Source organism: Notolepis coatsorum (assembly GCF_963971535.1).
Source record: "Notolepis coatsorum genome assembly, chromosome: 6".
In the NCBI taxonomy this organism is placed as follows: Eukaryota; Metazoa; Chordata; class Actinopteri; order Aulopiformes; family Paralepididae; genus Notolepis; species Notolepis coatsorum.
The window spans coordinates 42,072,462-42,081,755 of NC_140170.1; the positions used below are offsets into that span (position 1 = coordinate 42,072,462).

Consider the following 9,294-nt stretch of genomic DNA (forward strand, 5'->3'; position numbering starts at 1 on the left):
GTTGAACAGAGCATGTGTGCAATGTGATCCAGGATACAGCATGACATGACTCACTAACTAACTAATATACAGATTGAGCAGAATGTTGTGTGCACCTGCATGTGTGTGCACGTGTATCATGTGTTTGATCAAATACCTGAGCCTGGCTTGAATGATAAAGGCTACAGCAGAGCAGATAGGACTAAAGAGGTGATAAGACTAGGCCTATATCCTGTGTCTATTGGTGACAGTGGCTGTGGCCTAGCCAGGATCAGTGGGGGGCTCAAATCACTAGTTCCGGCTCTGGGCAGGATCCCTGGCGGTGAGATGACAATACAGTAATGACTACTGGTTTAAGACCCAGGCCAGTACTGTGAAATATAGACCTACTGGTTAAGGCTGTAAGAGACAGGCCAGGACCACTTGTGTCAACATAACACTGAGCTGGCAAGATGACACTGCACCTTGAGGGTGGGGGGGGGGCAGACACAGTAACACAAACTAGAGAGACCCACTATTTAGACTGGAACAAAGACAAGTCACTATGCCCCATTAAACGTTTAAATTACATAGGCTATGTGCACGCAGTGAGGTTTATCCAAACTAGCCTTACTGCCAGACCACCTTATTAGAGAAGGAACAAAGATTTAGAACACTCTTTCAACTGTTAAGTACGTAGTCTCCACAATTATAACATTACTCTAGATAAAACGGTGGAGCCTTAACTATCAAATGAAGTAACAAAAGGAGAAACTGAGAAGGGTTTCTCAAACGTAGACAGTGTTTCATGACAAACACGTGTTAGCCAGCTAGCAAACAAGTCTTAGTTATAAGCTAAAAGAAAAAGTAGGTCCCAAGAATCTTTTTAGTTTTAATGTAAAAAATCCCTTGGCAAGAAAGCAATTTTCCAGTCTGCGAGAGTTTGCAAAAAAACATTGATCGTTGACTGAAAGCACATGTGCTTTCTGGTGTCGTGTGGGTGGATCCCAAGTTGGTGCCTTTGTTTTATAGAAATGGACTCATATCCCTGTGTGTCATTGTTATATTCCCTGCATCCTACTTTATAAAACATGACAAGACAATAAAGGCCTACATATATAGCAAATATTGGTAACTTCCCGTTTATTTGTATTGGAACTATGAACATGGACTGATGCACTTTTTGTATCACAAACAGTACTGTATTTGCAAATCTGGTATGTCATAAATGTATAGATGTAGCAGTACAGTCTATCTGCATGTTGTGTATGTCATATATTATGATGACTTGAAAATGGGGGACCCTGATGTAAACAAGACGAAAGACTTTCTCTGGTCTGCATCCCCTTAACAATAGTGTGTATTGAGCTGTGCTGTACCCATTCTGCAATCTGTTAATACAGTTTTCAATCAATCAATCACACTACAGTGAAATCAATTTCACAAAGTAATTGTAGGGAACTATGGTAGAGGCCAAATAACGATAACTAAACGACCACTATCTGTAGGGCAGCCTGTATTGAAAGAAAACGAACGAGTAAGCCCGACATAATATAATAACACTACAGATACATCTTGACAAACACATGTCAGCCAGCTAGCTAACAAGTCTAGCAAAACCAAAATGTGGGGGAGACGTTAACGTTAATATAATGACAACAAGACAGCAGCAACATCACATCCCTGGCATGATGATAACTAATAACGAACACAATCGAAGACGCTTAATAACTGTTTAACATGATCATGGCAGCAACAACAGTAATAATACATGATTATGGTAGTTAGGGCTTTGTCTATTTGCTGGAGACTAAGCTAAGCTAATGCACATTCTAAATGAACAACCTCTTCCGATCTTGTAAAATTATAAATCATTAAAGCGCTAATCCACACTTCCACATTATGCAAAGCTACTACTGTAGCACATTATTCATGAATCCTGCAAAAACACGAGAATGTTCCGTTTCCAGACACAACAGACCAAGATGATCAGCTAGCCCCTTTCGTGACAGTGATGCACCGAGTGAATCCACAGTCACTTGCTCCTCAATAGGAAACCAACCTAGATTTACCCTGAAGGACTGGTTCTGGCCGAACCGTTCGTTATACAAGTATCACAGAGACATGTCAAAGGTACTCCCAGTTGCACGAGGGTTTCGGACAGAGATACGGGATGGTTTGAAAGCTCGGCGTTGCTAATAAACATTTTGAATATCTTTTATAAACGGCTCAAAACGGAATTATTTCCGGCGTTGGGTGCATGATGCGCATGCGCTGTGATCACACCAGGCAGCCAACGCCGGAAATAATGCAGTGTTGACCAGTTTATAAAAACTATTTAAAATGTTTATTAGCAACGCCGAGCTTTCAAACCATCCCGCATCTCTGTCCGAAACCCTCGTGCAACTGTGAGTACCTTTGACATTTCTCTGTGATACTTGTATAACGAACGGTTCGGCCAGAACCAGTCTTTCATGGTCAACATACGTTGGTTTCCTATTGAGGAGCAAGTGACTGTGGATTCACTCGGTGCAGCAGTCACGAAAGGGGCTAGCTGATCACATGCGTAGCGTTAGCTCTCTCGCTACTAGCCAGTATTGTTGTGATGATGATGATGATGATGACCAATGTGCATCTTACTCACCCAGCTAGACAAGCTAACGTTGTGTTGTTATACCAAAGTCTAATGAAGTCCGTTTGTCGTCTGTTATCCTCCGTGCTGCTGCACACAATCCGATGTTATTATTATCACATCCCTTGGAACAAAAGCTAGCAGAGGCTAAACTCTCCAATAGGGGATATCTGTAGAGCCGCAAGCCCAACAGTCAAACCTAGTCCAAGCCACGAAGCCCCGCCCAGACGTTGGGCTTGCGGCTCTGCAGATATACCCTACTCAAACTCACAGCCGCAGACCACTGACGTCCGTCTGAGTAGGGTATATCTGCAGAGCCACAGCGCCCAATATCAATAGTATGCAGCTGCAGAACGTCAGACCGCAGCGCTTACGAGCCCCGCGCTTACAAGCCCCGCACATAGCAACCCCTCGCTTCCATTGACTGATTTGGGTCACGTTGCACTGCGGGATTGATTGATTGATTGAAAACTTTATTAACAGATTGCCGTATGATTTGGGTCACGTTGCACTGCGGGATTGATTGATTGATTGATTGATTGATTGATTGATTGATTGAAAACTTTATTAACAGATTGCCGAATGGGTACACGTGACCACCACAGGCCCTGATTGATTGATTGAAAACTTTATTAACAGATTGTAGAATGGGTACACGTGACCTGACCGATTGATTGATTGATTGATTGATTGAAAACTTTATTAACAGATTGCAGAATGGGTACAGTGACCGATTGATTGATTGATTGATTGATTGATTGATTGAAAACTTTATTAACAGATTGTATAATGGGTACAGTGACCGATTGATTGATTGATTGATTGATTGATTGATTGATTGATTGATTGATTGATTGATTGATTGATTGAAAACTTTATTAACAGATTGCAGTGTTATATGTGTTTCATGTATGTATATATTGTACTACGGTCTGTGGGAGCTCCCCTGAAATTTCACTCACGGTCATATAAGAGTTTTAATGTAGAAGGTTTTATTAATGAAATGTTGGGTATAAACTGGGAGGAGGTATGTTGTGAGGATGACCCAGAGGTTGCACTGGACTTATTTATGTCAGAAACAAATCAGCCCCATGGATAGATAGTAGCTTTTAATGAATTTTAATGAATGAGAGAGACATACTGTAGCCAAAAAAGCATCAGTGTGTTCCAGTTCTGCAGATGACAGACAAAAGTACCGTTCCTTACGTAATCAAGTCACAAAGTTAAATAAGGTGAGAAAAAGGGAATATTTTAAACCATGGTTATATGATGTGAGAAATGATGGTAAAAATCTATGGAATGTTTTAAATCAAATTATGGGTAGAAAATCCAATGTCTGTACACCTTTTGTTGAGTCATATGGAATTGTCCTAACCAAACCATGTGATATTGCCAACCATTTTAATGATTTTTATGCAAGTAAGATATCTCAGCTCAGGCAGGGAATGCACATCTCAAACAATACAAAATCAAATGACATAATTAAGAATATCATAATGAAAGATAAAGGGTGTACATTTGATTTTCAACAGGTTGAGGTTAGTGATATTGAAAGGTTACTCCAGGCTCTACCTGACAGCAAGTTAGCTGGCACAGACAACTTGGATAGTAAATTATTGAGAATTACTGCTACGATCATAGCAAGTCCAGTGTCATATTATTAATAGATGTATACAAGTGGGACTATGTCCAAAGAGATGGAAGGAGGCTAAGGTTACTCCTTTACCCAAAGACTGTGTTGAAAGATGCGCCCATTTTGTTTATAAACTTTATATCTGTTAGTGTTCTTCTTCACTTAGTTTCACGTAATGTTTTGGTTGCACAAATCACGTGACCCAAATCAGCCAATGGAAGCGAGCGGCCGGAGGACCTCAGCCATTGGGTCCCCAAATCACGTGACCCAAATCAGCCAATGGAAGCGAGGGGTATCTAAGCGCGGGGGACCTCAGCCATTGGGTGGGACCCAAATCACGTGACCAAAATCAGCCAATGGAAGCGAGGGGTCGCTATGTGCGGGGCTTGTAAGCGCGGGGCTTGTAAGCGCTGCGGTCTGACGTGCTGCAGCTGGAAGCATCTCCCCAATATTGCAACGTCTGGGCGGGGCTTCGTGGCTTGGACTAGGTTTGAGGCGGGTCTTCGTGGCGTGGACTAGGTTTGACTGTGCGTGGGCGGGGCGTCGTGGCGTGTACCTGGTTTTGTTGAGCGGGGCTTCATAGTGCGCATGCGTGTGGACTGGAGCACGTGAGAGTATAAGAGCAAACTATCAACACGGACCGACTTGCTTTAGCGCAGCACTTTCCTCTCATTTCATTAGACACAGACCAGTGCGGACCTTCAATGACGAGCAATTGTCATTTCATTAGACACAGACCAGCTGTGCAATCGAATTGACATGCAATCGAATTTAATTAGCTAACTGGCTCTCTCTCTTTCTCTCTCTCTCTCTCTTTCTCCCTCTTTCTCTCTCTCTTTCTCTCGCTCTCTTTCTCTCTCTTTCTCTCTCTCTCTCTTTCTCGTTCTCTCTAAACACGTTTCGCAATTATGCCACATCAATGTGGAACGCCCTACCCAAAGCTGTAAAGGAATGTGGATCACTACCCACTTTCAAAACCACTCTCAAGGGACACCTACGGGAGACTGCAATTCAAAACTGGCCCCTGTAAATGTCCTAACCCAACCCCCTCCAATGTACAGTCATTTACCTAGTATGGTTTTGTCAATAGTCCAATGTACAATTTTGCTTGTTTGTACAGTGTCTCCCCCCCCCCCCCCCTCAATGTACAGTTTTGCTTGTTTATACAGTGTCCCCCCCCCCCAACCACCTCCAATGTAAATTACCCAGTATGGTTGTCAATATCCCAATGTACCCAACCCCCCCCCACCCAACCTCCTCCAATGTACAGTTTCTACGTCAAATGTATATACTCCCTTTTCTTGACTCCTTCTGTATCACAAACAGTACTGTATTTGCAAATCTGGTATGTCATAAATGTATAGATGTTGCAGTACTGTCTATCTGTATGTCATGTATGTCATATTATGTCCTGATGAATTGAAAATGGGGGACCCTGATGTAAACAAGATGAAAGTCTTTCTCTGGTCTGCATCCCCTTAACAATTGTGTGTATTGAGCTGTACTGTATTGTACCCATTCTGCAATCTGTTAATAAAGTTTTCAATCAATCAATCAATCACTCCCTATTTCTCTCTCTCTTTCTCTTTCTTTCTCTCTCTTTCTCTCTCTCTCAGCTTCCATGTCCTTTTGCCAGACAATGGAAAATGTATTATGTGTATATTTAATTTAGTTTATATCCCATATAATTTTTTTCAACCTATTATTTACTGATTCTGATGTAACTCTAACCAGTTAATTAACAGTCTCTCCATCAATGTAACTCTAACCATATTTGCATATCTTGTATCCCTCCAATGCACAGTCCCCCCCACCCAACCCCCTCCAATGTACAGTTTTCCCCACCTACCCAACCTCTTCCAATGTAGCCTACAGTTTCTTCCCCATGTACTCTCTTTATTTTTGTTTTGTTTTTGTGAACAAATGTTTTTTTATTTTTATTTTTATTTGTTTTGACATGACATACAAACATTTACAGTAGAAATCCACTATAAAACACATAAATGCTCTTACTCGTTATCCCCCCCCGCCCCCCCCCCCCCCCCCCCACCGGACCCCCCTTGAATACATCCATTATTCCGTTTGATACCAAGGATTAATAGTTCATATAATGCTTTATCCTCTCCACCACTTCTGACCAGATTGCTATGCTGGCTTCATTAACACCTAGAATTTGTGCGGTAGATATCTCTAGGTAAATCACATCAAGATAGGTAAGAATCCATATCCTCCGGCACATTTTATCAGGTTGAATCCAGCGTGATGCTATTAGCTTTTTGGCAGCCGTAAGACCGGACATGATTAGCCTCTTTTTATATGTACAGAGTGTGATAACTGAGAGACATCATTCAGCAACAATACAGAAGGCATTACAGGTATTGTCAAAGACAAAAATCCTGATAATAGTGTGGTTATTTCTTCCCAAAATATCTTAACAGGCGGACATTCCCAATACATATGTATAAATGTACCACTATCACCGTTTGTACATAAGGAACATCGAGAGTCTTGTTTAAGCCCCATACGGTTCAATCGAATAGGAGTTAGGTAAGTCCTATGAATAAAATTAAGATTAATCTGTTGATGATCCGGGTTACGTGACGATAGCCGAACGTTTGCCCAGACCTCAGCCCAATCAAAATCTACTTCCAGGTCTGGTATATCCTTCCTCCAAACTGAGTCTAGGGAAAGGGCTTCATACGAAGATGTAAGTAAGTGACGGTAAAAGTCTGTGACAAATCCTCTCGATGTCTCCCTTTCATATAAGAACTTGTGATATCTGTGGTGCTCAAGTGGTGCCTTTAATGGGACTCCATGAGCCTTCAAGCATGCTAATAACTGTCTGTAGAAATAATATGTGGAACTGGTGAGGTTAAATTTGTTATGTATATCTTGATAGCTACAGAAACCCCGTTCGTTGAAGATATCTCCCAATGTATGTATGCCATTCTTTTCCCATTTGGGAAATCTGATAGGTTGTTGTGCAATAAGGAGTGTATTGTTATTAAATATGGGAGAGTGTCTATGCCATTTATGTTGGTTAGTACATTTCTTTTGTGTTTCACGCCATATCCGGATCACATGTGTAATAAGAGGGCCAAATTTCAAGTTGCATTGCTTAATTGATAGGTTGGTGTATACTACATCCTGCAGTCTATGTGGTGTCACAATGTTTTCTTCTAATGTTCTCCAGGATACAGATGCTTGAGAATCAAACCAGGTGATCAGTGGTCTTAAAGAGTACGCTTTAAAATAGTGGTAGAAGTCTGGAAATGCTAAACCTCCGTCGGCTTTGTTTCTCTGTGCGGTGGATCTTTTAATTCGTGGAGGTTTGTTGTTTCAAATAAATGTATATGCGGCGGAGTTTTTCCAGTAACCAGCAGGGGGGGGGGTGTAACGGTAGCATTGAGCTGAAGAAGTTGATTCTGGGTAAAACATCCATTTTAACTATTGATACTCGGGCCTGTACTGAGTTTTTATGTTTTGACCACCTGTCAAAGTCATTTGTGATCCTTTCTTGGATTCCTGTATAATTATACTTCACTGTTTGGCATATAGTGGGGAATATTTCAACTCCAAGACATCTAAAGTGTTCTACCATTTGTATATTTCCTGGAAGGAAGGTAGCCTTCACAGTGACATTAAGTGGAGGGAAGGCCAGTTTATCCTAAATCCCGATAGATTGCCAAAATCCTCTATCAGCTTGAGAAGATGAGGCAGTGAGGTGGTAGGGTTTTGCATGAACAATATTACATCGTCCGCATATAAACTAATATGATGCTGTGTGCCCCTAATTGATATCGGCTCTATGGATTGGGATTGTCTTATATACTGTGCTAAAGGTTCTAAGGATAGAGCAAATAGTCCGGGACTACGAGGACAACCCTGTCTAGACGAACGCGAAACATGAAAGAGAGGGGAGGTGAATTTACCTGTTATAACCATGGCCGATGGCTCTGTGTATAGTACTTTTATCATATTAATGAATCCTACTCCTAACCCCATCCTTCCGAGTACTGCCCATAAATAAGACCATTCCAACCTATCAAAGGCCTTCATCGCTTTTAGACTATTTTTGTATCACAAACAGTGCTGTATATTTGTAGATCTGGTATGTCATAAATGTATAGATGTAGCAGTACTGTCTATCTGTATGTCTATGTCATGTCCTGATGAATTGAAAATGGGGGACCCTGATGTAAACAAGACGAAAGTCTTCCTCTGGTCTGCATCCCCTTAACAATTGTGTGTATTGAGCTGTACTGTATTGTACCCATTCTGCAATCTGTTAATAAAGTTTTCAATCAATCAATCACAAATGTAACACAAGACGATGTTGTGTATGTCGTAAACAAGGAGAGAGAGAGAGAGAGAGAGCCCCCCCCCCCTCATCCGCATGCGCAGTAGTGCAAAACAAGGTACACGCCACGACGAAGCCCCGCCCACGCACAGTCAAACCTAGTCCACGCCACGAAGCCCGCCTCAAACCTAGTCCAAGCCACGAAGCCCCGCCCAGACGTTGGGCTCTGTGGCTCTGCAGATATATGCTATTGGGCACGGTAGGCAGGGTTTGCACAAGGTCCTTGAAGTGCTTAAAGTGCTTGATTTTCTTTTTTTTTAAAGTCAAGGCATGGAATTCCTTGAAAACAGCAAATTTTTTAACAAGGTGCTTAAAAAGTAATTGAAATTCAAATCAACCATTCACATTGAACGATGTTTTTCAAGAAATCAATTTTCTTTTATTTAAAGTCTAACTAATTGTCGGAAATTGGTTTTAAGCCATAAATATTGGATCCGATTTATTTTTGCTATAAAAAACAGCATTTAAAAGTTTATTGAATTGAATTTTTTAAAAGCTATCCGGCTTCAAGCTAGCCTAGCTTAGCACAAATTAATAGAAGCAGATACTGACCATTAGCCTAGCATAAAACTCAGTGAGAGGTGTTTTGGCCAACAGCTGGGCTAGTTGGTCCATATCCGCTTCCATTCATTTGTGCTAAGCTAGGCTAGCTTGCAGCCGGATAGCTTTCTACCGAACGCACAGAGAGGAAATGTATATCTATCTTCTTGT

At 41.5% G+C, this 9,294-nt stretch overlaps 1 protein-coding gene across 1 annotated transcript in view; it reads right to left on the reverse strand.

The window, feature by feature from the left end:
* mbtps1 (membrane-bound transcription factor peptidase, site 1) overlaps positions 1-2,743 on the reverse strand; it is an 85,663-nt gene extending 82,920 nt beyond the window's left edge. The window contains exon 1 of the mRNA XM_084316665.1: positions 2,603-2,743. The gene's annotated coding sequence lies outside the window, so the exon portion shown is untranslated. The remainder of the gene's footprint in view (positions 1-2,602) is intronic.
* Positions 2,744-9,294: the final 6,551 nt, after the last annotated feature.